Here is a 15826-nt window from a genome sequence, read left to right as displayed (position 1 = left end):
GGATTATTATGGTGAAATTGGATACCTATGTTATAGTTCATTGGTTCTTAAATTAGTTTTTATTGGTGTTATTTTGGCTCAGTCAGTAGTAGTTACTTTTTAGTTTCTTTTTACACTTAGTTTTAATCATTAGTTCTTTAATTTGATGAATTTATTTGTTTTAATTAAGGCATAGTTATTAGGATTACTTGATAACTTACAAATCTCTGTGGGATCGACCCTTGCTTTTGCACGCTATACAGGGATAGTGATTCATGCATTTGCAAGGAATTAGAAATTGTTCATCATCCATCATGGTGTAGCATCCTTATTTCTCACTCTTTGACAATTGTGTTCAGGATTTAGTGTCTTGATTTGGAATGATTTATTTGCACCACTGACTAGAAACCTATGAATCCAAGGGCAGTCAATAGTGGCATAGTAAGTTGTAAACTTATACCTCTCATTCTTCAATTTAGTTAGAATCCAACCTTCATATGATGTTTAATGACTGCTTCTTTTAGATGTAGGGCTGTACAAAATTATCTGCTACCCGAACCAAACCAAATTTTTTGGGTACCCAATAATTCGGGTCGGTTTCGGATAGTAATTCATGAGATACCCGAATTTTCGGTTCTGGTATTGAGTCTTATTAAAAATACAACCGGGTACCCAATACTCGGTTTTATTAAAAAAATAAAAAATAAAAAGTAAAACAATTTTTCCTTTTTTGTTCGACTCATAACAAAAGCCCCAAATTTATTTAACCCTAAAACGCAAATTTCTCTCCAATTCGCGTCTTCTTCTTCAATTCTTCCTGTAGGTTCTATCTTTGTTCTCTTGTGTGGGCAGCAGATATTGTATATTGTTGTTTCTAATAGTCTTGTCACTGCTTTTGTAAAGGTTTTGGTGTTTTGTAAAGTGTGACTCTGTGTTATGTTGAGTCGAGTTAAAAAGAAATGAGTTCAATTAGTGATGTTGTCTCATGCATGTGGGTTTACTTACTGGATATTAAGATTACGTTTCTTGGTCTTGAATATCATTAAGATCTAGAAGAGAAGACGATGAAAAAGAAAGAGAAAAGTAGTGAAGGAGAAGAAATGGAGAAGACTGGAAAGAATAAGAAAAGCAAAGGGAGAAGAAGAAATGGAGAAGACGAAAAAGAATGAGAAAAGCAAAGGGAGAAGAAGAAATGGGGAAGACAAAAAAGAATGAGAAAAGCAAAGGGAAAAGAAGAAGATAAAGAAAAGGGTCAGTGGAAAATTAGATGATCAAAGAGAAATGGTCAAATAGAGGAGAATAAGACGAAGAAGAAGCAGAAGATTGGAGAAGGAAAAAAGAAATTTATGATTTTGCCCTTTAAAAGTTTAATTAAGTATTAACCATTTAAAATTCGGGTTATAAGCCGGGTAACTGAAAATCAACCCGAATATTCGGGTATTTGGATTTTCGGGTACCCTAAAAATCGGTTCGGTTTTCAGGTACCCTTTTAGGGGTACCCGAATATTTGAGTACCCGATTAAAATGGTTGCACAACCCTACTTAGATGGTTTAAATCATTAAAAATCATTTTAACCTCAAGCTTAGGTGGTTATTTTTTGTCAACTTGTTTTTTATAATGCTTTAATAATCTACTCATGAGTCGATCATCATTAGTAGATCCATTGCCTTGGAATCATCTTCATCTGAGTAGTAAACAAACAACTCCTCATGACCACTAGAATCAAAATCTTGTCCTTCAACGTCAAACCTTCTACAAATGGCACATAATTCCTTTTTTCTTCACTTCATGAGTTATCCATTTTATCTTACTCATTAGATAACACAACCACTTATTCAGTCATTGGTTCTGAGGATTTTATTACTTTGATTAGATTTGATACTGTTATGCCTCAAAATAGAGAGGATATGATTGTCACCAACTCAACAGATTCAGGTTTTGTCCATAGGTGAATGGGGACCGCACACCTGTCCAAGCCCTAGATAATTTGAGGATATTTCCTAAGTTGTCAGCCAATAGGAGGCAAGGAAGGATATGCACGGCACCTACCCACTTGCAGACTTGTAATCATTACCTTAAATTCAGTAGCTATAAATAGAGGACTCCACCTCAGAAATTCAGGATCGATCATTCTCTGATTTTCACAATATTCAATAGCAAAGACAACCTACGAGAAAGAGATTGACTTGGTATTCTCTCTGAATACTCAGTTATTGTACCTCAGTTCGCTGTTTACTATATGCGACCTCTTGTAACACACTCATATATAAAAGAAATAGTGGATGTAGGAATCATTTTAAGCATCCAAACCACTATGAAAATCCTCTATCTCATTTATTATTATTCAGTCTTTGCATTCAAAAGTATTTGTAACCTTGTCACAACTCTAAAATAAATTAATCACGTGTAATTTCTAAGACCCTTTTAGCACTTTACACATGCGAGGTCATTGATGTTAAAATCAAGCATCAACAGTTTGACGCTAGAAGGGGGGCCCAAATTTCACATCAACTCTTCATCTAGCATTTCTAATCAATAAGTTCTATCTACGAACTTATGGCTCGAGGTCTTGAAACTGAGCGAACTAGCACCAACAACAAAGAGACCCCCTCGAGTATAGGATATTATTCCTCCCGAAGTACCTCTAGTTCCCTAAAGTATTGCGGTGGGCATCCCCTCAATCTCTCAGCTAGATCCGATTATAATGGATTACTTAGAAAGGTTCAACAACACCCTCCAAACAGTTAACCAAAGGTTAAATCGTTTGGGCCAGGCAGTGTCACCTCCAAAAACACCTGTAGGTCACGCTAAAGCATGGAAATGGGCAAAAGCTCATACCACATGCACTAAAGCACGTAAAAATAAGGGAAAGCAAGTGGCAGATAATGGGCCAAAAGGCTCTAAAGAGCCAGTGAATACTGGTCATGAAATAGGAAGAGTACTTGTATCTTTATGACTTGGTGGCATGTCGCATCTTGAACCATCTCACGCCACATTGTAAGGGCACCTCTACAAGAGTGCTCAACAAGGAGATTCCCATTATCGTCTGAATGATAGTTCTGAACATCACTGTAAGGGAAATACCCACCATCTGCGGGTCAATTCTGACCACCGCAGAGGTCGGGAGAACTCCCCAAGCCATTCAGTGCCTTTAGATGGCTCCAGCCAGCATGTGTCAAAGTTTATTGAAGGCTCCAACCAAGGCAAGGAAGAGTCCAATCTGCGGTCTTTCCTTAATTACAATTGTGGAGAATGCACCCATATTACAAAAAGTGATCCTCAGATGGCTCCGCTTCCTCAGATATATGAGTTATAGTAAGCTTTGGATTAGCTTAAAGCTCAACAACATGAGTCGGGGCAGGTCGTTGAGGCGTCTCCCTTTTCTCCAACAGTTTTAACTGCTCCTCTCCCATCAAGATTTAGAATGCTCGACATGAGAGCATTCAATGGGAATTCTGTTATGTAGGATCACCTCTATGAATTTAACGACCTAATAGAGCTTTACCAAATTTCTAACTTAGCAAAATGTCACTGCTTAGCAGTGACTCTAACTGCCCACGCTAAACGTTGGTTCAGATCGCTTCCACCAGGGTCTATCAACTTGTGGCAGCAGATGAGTTCATGATTTTTGAGACACGTCCAAGCCAATCAGAAGTTATCAATGTTGTTGAGCTACTCAGCAACATACAGTAGATAGGAATGAATCTCTCTAGTACTATATTGATAGGTTCTACAAGGAGCTGAATAAGGTGGCCAATACACCCGAAGATTTAATTCAAACTCTAATTATTGTTGGAGTTTGGCCACAAACTGACTTGTGGAAGAAACTGCAATCTGAGGACAATATTTCCCTCACTCGCTTCTACAACCTCATAAAGAAATATCTCAAAATAGAGAATTTAGTGGTTGCTTTAAATCACCATGACCCCGGGCCTTTGACCAAAGCTTTCAGTCAAAGGGAGGAAAACTGGGGAGAAAGTAGTAGAAGATCTGATCGTAGAAGGGCTAATAACGATCAAAGAAAGGTAAAGAAACAACAGTTTGAGCCCAAGAATCGCAATCAGAATTTGTTTACTCCACTTAATGCATCGATTTCAACTATTCTAGACAAGTCAGAAGAAGCTAATCTGCTCGAAGAGCCAGAGCCCATGAAAAATCTCGCTTCTAAGAGAAACAGTAAGAATTATTACCATTATCATCGAGATAATGGGCACCATACTAGTGAATGTCAAGCTCTTAAGCAGGATATTAAAGACCTCATTCAAAAGGGGTACTTCAAGGAGTAAGTTGATGGTCCAACTCCCACTCGGGAGAAGGATCAAGAGGGCGACAGAAAAAAACGTTGTGGTCGCAAGGGTGTCCATCTGGAGGGGACTATCTTTAAGGGACCATATATCGCTTGGGAAACTCTTGAGGTGCTCAGGAGAAGTACGCTCGATAGGAGCCCATGAGTGTAATAAACATGGTGCCATGACCTACAAAGGTACATAAAGAAGAGGAGATTACCTTCTCAGAGAAATACACGGTATGATTACATCACCCTAATGAGGATGCACTCGTCATCGTGGCTGAAATAGGAAGGTGTGAAGTCCACAAAATGTTGGTGGATAATGGAAGCGTCGTAAACATCTTGTTTCATCGAGCATTCGAGGAAATGCAATTAGAGAAGATGGACCTAAAGCCTGTCTTCATTCCCCTTTATGGCTTTACCAGGGATCATCTGATTCCTAGGGGAAAAATTACACTTCCTATCACTTTGGGTGAGACCCACGAAGTGACTAAGATGACAAATTTTTTGGTAGTAGACTGTTTGTCAGCTTTCAATGGCATCTTAGGATGACCTTTACTGTGAAACTTTAAAGCTGTCACCTTTATTTATCATCTGAAGATGAAATTTTTCCACTCCGACAAAGTGTGGGGAAGTCAAGGGGTCTCAACATGAATCTCGCGACTGTTATGTTAGAGTAGTGCAGATGGCTTACAAAAGGAAAGGGAAGCTTATGGGCATTCACGAACAGGCAATGGCGATCAGTAGGATCAAACCACAGCCTAGTCCAATGGAAGACAGTATTGATCCTCCTGTTCAGGAGGAGAACCATAGTGGGCCTGTTGAGACTTTATCTAAGGTTTCAGTTGACCAAAATGAGCTTACTCATGTGTTGAGAATTGGAAGCAATCTTAGCCCTCGCCTCACAAATGATTTAACGAGCTTCCTCAGACATAATGTAGATGTTTTTGCATAGACTAATGCTAACATGGTCGGGATCAGCGCGGATGTTATATGTCATACACTCAACATCTATAGTGAATTTAGACCTATTCACCAAGAGAGAAGAGTAATGGACCCAAAGCGTTATACTGCTTTTAAGGTTGAGATGGATAAGCTCCTCTCAATCGGGTTCATTTAGGAAGTTCATTACCCTAGTTGGGTTGCCAATCCTATTTTGGTGAAAAAAACCAATGGTAAGTGGCAAACTTATGTTGATTTCACGGATCTCCACAAAGCCTATCCGAAGGATAGTTTTCGTTTACCCATAATTGATCAGCTCATTGATGCCACTTCCGGGTGCAAGCTATTAAGCTTCATGGATGCCTATTCGAGGTATAATCAGATCCAATGTTCAAGCCTGACGAGAAGCATACCTCGTTTATCACAAATTGAGGATTGTACTACTACAAAGTCATGCCCTTCGGTCTGAAAAACATTTGGGTGACCTACCAATGTTTGGTTAACAGTATGTTTTCTGAGCAGATAGGGAAATCAATGGAGGTCTATGTCGATGACATGCTGGTAAAGTTGCATATCGCTTCAGATCACATAGCTAACCTTGCGAAAATGTTCGATATACTCTGAAGGTATAGAATGAAACTTAATCCTCTTAATTGTTCATTCGGAATATCCTCAGGAAAATTTATAGGGTATACGGTTAACCATCGGGGAATTGAAGTCAATTCCTAGAAGATCCAAGCTCTTCTAGATACGAAAAGTCCCACCAATCATAAACAAGTCCAGAGTTTGAATGGGAGAATAGCGGCTCTTAGTCACTTCATATCAAGGGTAACAGATCACTGTTTGCCATTCTTTAATACACTCAGGGCCAACAAGAGATTTGAATGGACTCCAGAGTGTGAGTGAGCCTTCCAGAGCATAAAAGAGCATCTTGGAAAACCACCTCTTTTGCCCAAGCCTCTTCCCAAGGAAATTTTATTTCTCTACCTGTCCGTCTCTTAGTATGCGGTCAGAGTAGCTCTCATTAGGAAAGAGAACAAAATTCAGTGGCCAGTGTATTATACAAGCAAACGACTACTGGGCGCTGAGTCCAAATATCCAAAGATGGAACGATTAGATTATGCCTTGCATATCGCTTCCATGAACTTGCAACCTTACTTCCATGCCTACTCCATTCATGTATTGACCAATTACCTACTCAAGTAAGTCCTTCAGAAGCCAGAGACTTTAGGTAAACTACTCAAGTGGGCTATGGAATTAAGTAATTTTGATCTGCATTATAGACTGATTATAGACCAAAAGCAGCAATCAAAGGGCAAGCTATTGCTGATTTTGTTTTGGAGTTCTCATATCAGCAAGATCAGGAACCTGAACAGCCAACTAGTGAATTATCCAAGAAACTATTCAAACATGGAGTCTCTATGTTGAGGGATCTTCTAACAGAAGAGAAGCCGAAGTTGGTCTTTTGCTCATCAGTCTTAAGGAAACTCGCATTTATGGAGCCCTTAGGTTCAAATTGAAAGCTACTAATAATGAGGTTGAGTATGAGGCTCTATTTGCTAGTTTGCAACTAGCAAGAGAGATAGGGTCAGATATGGTCGACATCAATAGCGACTCCCAACTAGTAGTTAATCAGATTTTGGGAGAGTATCAAGTCAAAGAAGAGAATATGATTAGTTACTTGAAGAAAGCCAAGGTCGCACTCGAGCCTTTCAAGCATTGTACGATCAGACAAATCTCGAGAGATAGTAATTCAATCATGGATGCTTTGGCAAAAATAGCCTCATCACTGGATTCCGATGTGGTAGATAGTATTTAGGTCAAATACATCGAAGTTCCCAACATCAACTCACCCAATCAGGCCATAGCTATGACTGAATCTGTGTCTTGGATGACTCTAATCATTCAGTATCTCAAAGATGTGGTCCTTTTTAATAGCAAGACTGAGGCAAGAATCCTGCAGACTAGATTTGCTTGTTACACTCTCATTAGAGATCAGTTGTATAAACGAGGGTTTAGCACTCCCCTCCTCTAATGTGTAATAGATGAGGAAATAGACTATATCATGAGAAAAATACATAAAGGGATCTATGGTAATCACACTGCTGCACGATCTCTTGCCAATAAAATTATCCCCTAGGGATATTATTGGCCCCTACTTTATGAAGATGCCTTCAATTTTGTGAAGAAGTATGACAAGTGTCAAAGATTCGTGAACATCTCACGAGCTCCTTCCCACCAGTTAACAATGATGACTAGTCCTTGGCCATTCGCTATGTGAGGAATTGATCTCATTGGTCTTATGCCAATCGGTAAAGGTGGCATCAGATATGCTATGGTTGCAGTGGATTATTCACTAAGTAGGTCAAAGTAGAACCTTTGGCCGCAGTCACCACCAGGAGGCTTAAAGACTTCATCTTCAAAAACATAATGTGCCATTATGGAATTCCTCGTACACTCATCTCTGATAATGGGAAAAAATTCAACAATGAGGATTTCAAGTAGTTTTGTGAAGACCTGGGGATACATAAGAAATTTGCCTTAGTAGCAAGATTGCAGGCTAATGGTCAAGTTGAAGTTATCAGCAAGACTATCAAGCACACCTTGAAGGCAAAGCTTGCCGTAGCTAAAGGCAACTGGGTCGGTGATCTCCCAGAAGTTCTATGGGCATATAGAACAACTCTGAGGACATCTACTTCATAAACACCTCTCTCATTAGCATATGGCTGCGAGGTAATGGTTCTAGTAGAAGTAGGAACTGGTTTACTTTAGAGGGAATTTTACAATGTATCAAACAATGAAGCATTTCTGCGTGCAAGTGTAGACTTAATTGAAGAACACCGCAACAAAGCTCGGTTAAGGATAACTTCCTACTAGCGGTGAGCAAAAAGATTCTTCGATTCTAAAGTCAGGAGATGAGACTTCCAGGTTGGTGACCTGGTGCTAAAAGAAGTCTTAGTGCAAGATAACCAAGTGTGGGGGTATTAGGACCTAACTGGGAAGGCCTATATCGAGTCGCTAAAGTGATACAACCTGAAACGTATCACCTTAAAAGACTTAATGGTTCTGAAGTACTGCGAGCTTTGGAATGGTGAGCATCTACGCCCTTATTATCAGTAATTCCATACTCATGTATACCTTACACAATCAGTTTTACTTGTGAATTTTCATTGTTGTCAATGTCGTAAATAAGATTATCTCATTTCTTCTCAAGAATTACTTGTGTCATAATCTCAAATTTTAATAATCTTATTGCTTACAATGTTCTATAAGTTTTATGATCAGAAAAGCTATGTTTATTTTGTGAAGTACTTAAATTATAAAAGTGCTATCACAATTGGTCAAAAGTTTGTTTATATATATTGCAAAATATGTACAATGGAAGACCAAGAGCTACAATGAAAAAGCGAAGATACAAAAGACTCTTTGCGAGCAGACAGAAAAGAGGTTGATCACTGATCTTGCACCTCAGAATCCCTGATTTCGGTTACAATGACCTCTAGGTCGTGTGCTTGATCTTTAGGGACTTTGATTTCTTGTTGATCTTCCTCTTGAGTGGATTCTCGATCTTCTTGCTCTTTAGTAGACATCAGTGAAGCAAGAGTAACTTGATATTCCTTGGGGAGGTTGGGATTGTTCGGTCATAGGCTATGAATAGCTTGCATCGCCCAATGAGTAGCCTTCCTTTCTAGGTTTAGATTCAGTTGCTTCATCTATTCTGTTAGTGAAGTGATCTGCCCATGAGCAATCTTGAGATCTATTTCTCTCGCTCTTCTGTCATTTTTTTAGTTTTCCCAAAACTCAGCTCGAGTCTTCTCTATCGCTTTTTCTCACTCTAAGCTCTCTTGCAACTTTTTCTCTCTTTGGCCCAACTTTTTAGTGAGCTTTGTAATTGTCAGTTGGAGCTCCTTGGTGTTGTCATCCTTCTTCAAAAGCTCATTCTTCTGAAACTCTATTGTTTGCAGAGTAGAGTTCCTTTCTATCATGTATATGTTCGCTTGAACTTGAGTGGTGTTCGCAGCTTCATTTGAAGTTGCAAGGGCTTGCTTCAACTTGGTAGCCTCATCCTTCATTTCATGAAGCTTGCCAGAGAAGTTGATCTTCATTTTGTTGTAAGCCACGTTCAAAGCGAGCAAAAATTGCAGGGAAAGGAATAAAGAGTTAGTTTTTTTAAACTAAGGAACCGACCTATATGAAAGAGTTCTCGAAGAGAAAGAGTTGTCTTACCTGAATTTGAATTCGAAGAGTGGTGGCCACCAGATCGGTAGGTCAGGATGCCACGTTCCTATCAAAGGTTGTGGCCAGCTAACATTTCAAAAAGGTAAAGACCATTGACCTTAGATAGTCTGGCAGTTTCCCTAAGAGGTCCAATACAGACAGGTTGTGCCTTGATGTGGCAAGGACCTCTTCGGCTTGTTCCTCACCAATCACATCTTGAGTTGTTGTGGTCACACCCTCTTTTCCTTGCGAAGTCTTGGGGGTGGTCGAGGTCCTAGGAGCATCCTTTAAGGTGGCCCTTGAAGTGAAGAGTTGATAGGGCTGTAGCCTATCTGGCAGTATCTTGAAGCAATCTAACTCAAATTCAGATTCTTTGGTGAGTATTATTTTTCTCTTCTTCGTCTTCGAGGCCATGCTATGGAGCTTCTTCATGTCACTTTACAGGTGTTTGCCTTTTGGCACTAGCTTGGGTCTCCGTTACAAGGACATTGCTAGAGGTCACTCCAACTGTTCCAATCAGATTTAATTTGGGGAAGGTGAATCCCGCAGACTTCTTTGATGTATTTGACTTCTTTGGTTGCATGGCTATTGCATGACATACGAACACATCAGTGAAAAGAGTCTAAATACATAAAAAGACTTGATTTTTTTTTTTTTTGTTTAAGAAATACTTACGAGTTGAACCATCTAAGTATGCATCAGCAGGGAAAAATCTGTACTTCCAGAGATTTTGGTTGTCATGAGTGCTTTGATAAAGTTGTGATTAGCTAGCACCGACAGTTTGGTCATTTTATTTTGTGCAAAGAAACAAAAGGTTCATTAGCTTAATATCTAAAGAAAAAAAGTTAGGGTTAAAGGACGAACAACCTGAAAATTGAAAGGAAAACCTACTCGGTTCCTTAAATTTAAAGACACCATCGTACTTGAAGAAAAAATATTTGGTTTCGTAAGCCCCCATATTGCTGGGGTAACCAAATATTCCTCCCTTGATTGTTGATCGCTTGGAGAGGTAGTATGAGTATTTATCTTTAATCTTCTTTAAGATGTAGGTGCAAGCGAGCTCCTACGCCATTGGTTCCTTGAGATTGTGCTCGCCAAATGCAATATACATAGCGACTACTATCATATATGCATTTGGCGTCAGTTGGAATGCGTGACTTGGAAGTGGTCAAGAATCGACCTGATGTAGGGTTGGAGGAGTATCCTCACTCCACATTTGAAAGTGGCTTCCGAGATCGCGACGATTCCCTCGGGAGGATCTTGAGCAGTGTGCAACCTATGTTGATACAAGTCCACATTGATTGCGTATTGATTTATTGCATTCTAGATCTCTTCCGCTGTAGCGGTAGATCGTATCACCTTTTCGAGACCTATCGAAGTGCCCAGTGGTTATGAGCTGCCCCCTCTCTAGCTGTTCTCGTCTTAGGGATGTCTGGTGTGTTATTGTATGCAACCAAGATTAAAATCTAAGAATACATGTAGTAGTGCGAGTAAGGATCATTCCCACAGAGAGTGTCTAACCTAGTTCTTTGCTACGTGAACAAGGATGAGGGGGTTTGAGTATAACGAAAACAATTTCAGGGAAAAAAAAAAACCAATGGACAATTTAAATCAAATTATCAAAATCAATCAAAAGAACGAACCTTGGTCTAAGTCAACATCCACTGTTAGAATTTTACAACTAATCATTGATGCAAATATAAATTAATTCATATTTTGAATATTCACCGTTGGAACTATTTCCCTATCTCTCCTTAGTTGTAGTTAATTAGGAAACAAGCGATCTAATTAATCTTACTACTAAACAACTCAAGACAAGCACTACAGGTTTAATCTAGTAGCAGCCTTAAGAACTAGATAAATCAATGAAGCTGAACAACACAAACACAAGCGGTTGTATTTAATTTAGTCAAATGTTCTTCTTAAGAATTAATAATTCCTGACGCAGCAAATTCTTAACTCTTATTTACTCACAAATTAGAGGGATCAAACAATTACGGATTTGATATCTAATTAAGCAATAGATTGGAACAAATAATAAACTAGTAGGCCTCCTAGTAATTAATGAGACAATCATGAAAATAGGCATAGAAGAACATCCAATACTTAAAGCATATATTGAACACTAAAAACAGATTAGATCTCACAGTTTTATTAATTCCGAGGCCTCCGTTTCCTTCGACCAAGTTATGAAAATTTGGCCGCTCTTGGCCATCATGAAAACTCAAAAGGAGAAGAAGAAGAAAAGCAGAAGGAGAGGCATGTGTGGTCTCCCTAATGTGATATCTCTCTCCCCTTAAAAATATCTAATTCAAATCTTTTAATTCTCCTCAGTCTCCTAAAAATATTCTAATATCCTAAAATAGCATTTATCCAAATTTGATTAATTGAAAATAAAATAAAGTCCTAATATAACTTGGAAAGTGGTGTTTCCAGCTGTAACTTTCATGCACCAGATCTTCAAAACTTCCAATAATAAACTGCCTATTTGAATTTCATGATAAGGCAGAATGTTACAACCTTGATGCAGTGAGTATCTCTCCAAACTCAAAATATGAAAGTTGTAGATCTGTTTCTTCTAGTTCCATAGCATTTTGAATCATCTCAATTGGAGCTCGGATGAGAGAGTTATGCCTAGATTACGAAGTGATGTTGAAACTGTCTGAAATCACCTAATTAGTTTCGTTTTGCATTTAACGCCTCCATTTGCATCCTAAATCAAAATAAAATAATAATGAGTACATTTAAGCACCAAATAAGTATAAAAGACTAGACATTAAGAGGGGGAAAATATGACATTTTGCATTCTCATCAATGTCCATTGTCCTTTGAGTCTGTAAATGTGTGACATGTAGGGGTGACTTAAACCATGAATAATCTACCTCGTATGGTGACTCAAAAGAGTAAAAGAACCCTGGTTTCTCTTCCATAGCTATCAAAGCCTCTAAAAACCCAAAAAACTTATAAGAATAATCTTCTAAAGATTTGTGCCCTAAGTTTTGACTATTAAAAGTGTTTCTTTCGAACACTGCCTAGAAATGTTCATCATCTAAGTCTACCAGATGCCCATGACCACCATAATTGTAAAAACTAAGCTTTTTTGTAGAAATGGAAAAAAGAGAAAAAGGAAATTTCTTTAGCTCTCAGTTGTTGGTAACAGGTGCTCGATTGTAGCGTTGAGTTCACATTAATTGGGAAGAAGATGAACTAATTTTTTGGAGCTTGAAATTGTTGTTTTTCTCTTTGAAAAATTTGAGTTCTCTAAAAAACTTAGGATAAACTTAGGGTTTTATAAGGTGGAAGACAACACTTGGCTTTCTTTTATAAGTGATGTTTGGGCGGGAACGCGTTCCTAGCCGTTGATTGCAACCACGTGTCGTCAATCCACACAAAGAGTAACCTCCTCGCTTCGTGAAAATCAAACGATGCTTTTCCTTATTGAAATTGCCAAGCACCGACGTGATTATCTTCTCCACATTAAATGTGCCCTCATCCGCATTTAATGCTCTAAAAAGGAATATCGTTTCAGCATGGCTTGTATTTAATGCTCATGGCTAACACTTATTGCTAGAGACACACTTGTTAGATAAAGTTTAGTTTATTGACCAAGCCAGTTGTCAAGCATAACCGATAACATCTAAAGAGGTCGTTCCAAATAAGACATTTGTTCAACATGTCAGACTTGGGCACCGAACAAGATGGTTCTTGGTTTTCAACAGCAAAATGGTCTAAGTGTTTTCAGGTCGTGAACGACAGTTAGAGTTCAAAACACATCTTGATAGCACAAGACAAGATCAAACTCAGGTCGATAGACCTCTGTAAACGCTCATGTCAGGTCTCTTGTGTCTCAAAGTCTAGATTACAACCTACACTTAGTTTGCTAGTCAAATTAAGCAGTCAGATTCAGGTCATCTACAACAACGTGACCATTCTCAGCTTTTAGCTCGAGCAAACATTTATGAAGACAAGTCAAGTCGCGGCATAGTCATAAAGTTCTCAATATCTAATTTCTTGAATCTTAAGAACTGGGGAGCTTCTGTTATGCCTAAAAAATTAGGGTTTATGTAAGCTTACATTAGCCAGCACTAATCAGAGTTTAAGAAGGCTTTGCGCCATCTAAGAGCTGCCACGTTACCCCAAAATAGAGAGGATACGACTATCACCAACTCAATAGATTCAGGTTTTGTCTATGGGTGAATGGGGACCGCACACCTGTCCAAGCCCAGATAATTTGAGGATATTTCCTAAGTTATCAGCCAATAGGAGGCAAGGAAGGACTTGCACATGACTACCCACTTGCAGACTTGTAATCATTACTTTGAATTCAACAGTTATAAATAAAAGACTCCCCTTCACAAATTCGGAATTGATTATTCTCTGATTTTCACAATATTCAATTGCAAACACAACCTACGAGAAAGAGACTGACTTGAAATTCTCTCTAAATACTCAATTATTGTACCTCTTTTTGCTATACGCGACCTCTTGTAACACACTCGTATATAAAAGAAATAGTGGATGTAGGAATCGCTTTAAGCATCCGAATCACTATAAAAATCATCTGTCTCATTTATTATAATTCAGTCTTTGCATTCAATAGTATTTGTAGCCTTGTCCCAACTCTAAAATCAATTAATCACGTGTAATTTCTAAGACCCTCTTAGCACTTTGCACATGCGAGGTCATTGGCGTCAAAATCAAGCATTAGCAGATACAAATACTAGCACTATCTCTGTCAAGCTTGATGGTGTCAGCCGTCTCTTAAGAAACACTTGAAACAAATCAAGTATTTCATTATCATCTTACACTAGGATTGTCCTAGATGACCATGGAACTATCATTCTACTTAATACTTATAACCAACCTTTAAAGGATATCTACAACTAATACTTGAGTGTGTTTATCTTTTTTGGGCAGAACACAAAAGATTTAAAGTAATATTTCCTTTTAAAATTTACGGGTCTGTTTCATATTTTACTTTCTCTCAGGGGGTTGGAATAATAACCATGGTTTTAAAACTTGGCCTAGCTTGGCCGATTGAATCGGGTCATCCGGGAATGGTGGCTAGACCAGGTCGGTTCACATAAAAAACCGAAATCAATAATTGACCTGCTTCAGACTGTGGTTGGATCAATTTTTTTGTGACGAACCACCGGTCCAACCGGTATAACCTGGGTGTGCTATAGTAAGAAAAGAAATAATTAAAATAATAAAATTAAAACCCTTTTCTCCCTTCCCCCATTTCATTCAACAAAACCTAGCACCAGCAGAAAAGGAAAAATAAATAAACCATTACCAAACAATGAAATCAGCTTCTTCGATCTTGGGGTTCTTTGATTCCGATTTCAATCATCAAAATCTTCAACCAATCTTCAATCATCTTCGGGCCTTGGACGACTTTTGAATCTCTGATCTTTCAGCTTTGGCTTTGATAGCTTCTTCTTCTTTGATCTTCGATCTTAGGCAGCTCCTACTAGGTTTGTGTATTTCATTGTTGTTAATTTGTTATTGATATTGTTATTGTTCTTTGTTTGTTGTGAGATTGTTTGAGATAGACTCATAAAGATTGTTTTATAGTAAAGAAGTGGGTTTGAAACTTGATAATGAATAGGTGATTGTTTGGTGTGAGATTGGTTGTGTTTGAGAATTTAAGTGTGCAAAAATGGCTAGTTTGATTGGTTGTGTGCATTATGCAAAAACAGACTGTAGTGTACATTTGCAAAAACAGACTGTAGTGTGCATTTGCACACTGCTGTGTGCAAAAATGGGTGTGAAAAAATTTTGCACACTATAGTTGCAAAAATGGGTGTGCAAATACACATTATAGTGTGCGATTTAGTGTGCATTTTCACACTGTAGTGTGCGATTCAGTGTGCATTTGCAGTGTGCATTTTCACACTGCAGTTATATTTGCAATGTCCCAAATTTATTTGCAATTTTTTAATTCATTGCTTAAAGAGTATAAGATAAGTGCTAACATTTATCTTTGTTGTTGTTGGTTGCCAGTGAATAGAAGAAAATCGAGAATGTCATCATCTAGGTCCGTGGGTACTTCCTCACAATTTATCGAGGAAAGAGTGATATAGCATGGGGACATGTTGTTGAGGGCATTGATGAAAATGGAAGGAAGACATTAACATGTCTATATTGTTCAAAGGTGATTAGAGGGGGAGGTATTTATCGTATGAAACTCCATCTAGCGGAAGTAAAGGGAGAAGTTGGAACGTGTTCCAGGGTTCATTTTGATGTTCAATTTCAGATGAAAGAGGCACTAAATGATATTAGGGTAAAGAATACCCAAAAAACGAAGACTCGTAAGCATACACATGATTATGGTGCTAGCATTCATGGATTTGAGGGTGACATGTTAGGTGAAGATTTCAAGAGTTGCATCCATC

The sequence above is a fragment of the Pistacia vera genome, unplaced genomic scaffold (assembly GCF_008641045.1).
Source record: "Pistacia vera cultivar Batoury unplaced genomic scaffold, PisVer_v2 Contig331, whole genome shotgun sequence".
Classification (NCBI taxonomy): Eukaryota; Viridiplantae; Streptophyta; class Magnoliopsida; order Sapindales; family Anacardiaceae; genus Pistacia; species Pistacia vera.
Note: the sequence above shows the minus strand (reverse complement) of the source record.